The 2,042-nt window shown below is 48.5% G+C and overlaps 1 pseudogene; it reads right to left on the reverse strand.

Annotated features, from left to right (window-relative positions):
• Window positions 1-323: 323 nt before the first annotated feature.
• LOC144152581 (very long chain fatty acid elongase AAEL008004 pseudogene) lies at window positions 324-1,261 on the reverse strand (annotated as a pseudogene).
• Window positions 1,262-2,042: the final 781 nt, after the last annotated feature.

Below are 2,042 nucleotides of genomic sequence, written 5' to 3' on the forward strand. Positions count from 1 at the left end.
CTGGAAAGACAAATAAACTACACACTCAAGCTTTAACGTTACACGGGACGACTATTCCTGTAAGCTCCAAAATTGAAAACATTGATTTAGCGTAACGTGTACTCTAACTAACTCGTCGACGAAGACATTGTTGTGCGTGGCTGTTACCGAAGGACGATGAACGGGGGAAACCAAGTAATCGGTCACCAAAAAAGTAAAAGGAGGAAATTTTTATGTCACATGTACGAAATCACTTTCACACGTTTGTGTCAGGCTGGTACTCTAGTTTTGTGTTCCCTTTGCTCGTGTTGCGTTTTTTCAGTGTTGCGCTTTCTGGAGGTTTCAAAATGGTGCTCTAAAACACTGCAAATCAACCAGTACCTCAGCGAGCACTGATTTTTGAAGAGACACGAACACAGTACAGAAGTATATGCCTTCGGTATGGTACGGAACATCACTGTCATTTTGTTTTTGCGCACATCGAAGTGTCTGATCTCCCGGCAGGCTTGTACGTGTTGAGGTAGAAGTCGACAAACATGTACACGCCCAGCATGAGCTGAGCAATCTCTAAGTAGCACAACGACTTCGGATAGCCGCAGTCAATGAAGATAGGCAACGCCATGTGCGTGGAGATAATGACAAGCTGCACGATCTGAAGCGTGGTCAGGTACTTCTTCCACCAGAGGTACTTCTGCAATCCGGGACCAAGCGCCGCCAAGAAGTAGTAGGTGTACATGACAGCATGCACAAACGCGTTAATACACACGCCAAGTATTACCTGGCCGTCACAGCCGAAGTTCAACCAGGTCCACGCACCGAGAACAACGAGCGCGTGATGCTGCACGTGCAGTTGTGTGACATGCGAGAACTTCTTTCGGGCCACGAAAAAGAAGGTGTCCATAAAGTCGGCGATGCGGACGAAAGTGTACCACCAGTTTAGGTGCAAGATGGCCACGTCCCTCTCGCTGTTTGACAGGCCGACCCCCTGGCACAGGAAGCTGTATCCTCCGCCGAAGTAGGTGAGGGAAAGCATTCGACACAGCACGTACAAGTTGGCCAGCACTGTGAACACGTTGTATGCCAGGATGGCTCGCTTCAGGTCGTAGGGGTCCCGTCCCTTCATCCATCGTGGGCCACCCACCTTGACGACGTAGATGTACCCGATGACCAGAGGAAAAATGAAGCTTCCTTTAGTGATGGTCGTCCAGCTGTCTAGTCTTCTGTCCCGGAATGACCATACATACTCGTACAACTGCAACGAATGCCATACAAGGGACGACATAGTGACCGGAGTCTATCCCTTGGGGGCGCCTCGCTGCCGCCTGATTATGCCTTGCCGATGCTCTCAATCTTTTCCGAAAGCAACTGCCCGGCCAACTTATATCCAGTCAGGAATGGAGCAGGTTCCGGTATTTATGAGAAGAAAGCCGGCCGTTTGGCATTACCTAATAGCGAGGTGGCATTTTTATTTGATCTGCAATGCACCTCCTCGCGTCTAGTTCTGGCCTAGTGTGCGTAATCTGTTGCAATCAACCTTGCACGCGTGTGTATGTTGCCCTCGACGTGCAAGGCTACACGCGGTGCGGCCTATCTGGCAATGTGACGCTGAAGTATAAATCTAAGTAGATTACGCTGGTGTAGACTGTTTATTTTCTTCTCCTGAGTGAGAAAATTTCGCGCGAAAATGTTGGTAAGCAGAGATCCTTCTATTACATCTACTTATTAATTTGATGCCAACTGACTCGTGATACACAATCAATGAATGAATAAATCAATAACTCAATTAAATATAACTATTTGTTAACGCGTCGAAGGCAGAAGCCGGACTGAAGTGACACCTCGGTGACGGTCGACACAGGGCGTTTATTCGTAGCTGCAGTCCAGAACGCAAGCACTGGCAATGAAGAAGTGGATGGTTCGCAGTAGCAGACGAGGTACTACATGATGTTGCTGGTGGTAGTGAGAGAAAGATGAAGGGCAAGATTATCTACACACACCGTTAGCGAGCAGCGTTCTCACTGCGCGTGGCTTTCCATTTGCGGGAATACTAATAATGGACGCGG

Source organism: Haemaphysalis longicornis, unplaced genomic scaffold (assembly GCF_048455015.1).
Source record: "Haemaphysalis longicornis isolate Haplotype H1 unplaced genomic scaffold, Haemaphysalis longicornis Haplotype H1 scaffold_9, whole genome shotgun sequence".
NCBI lineage: Eukaryota > Metazoa > Arthropoda > Arachnida > Ixodida > Ixodidae > Haemaphysalis > Haemaphysalis longicornis.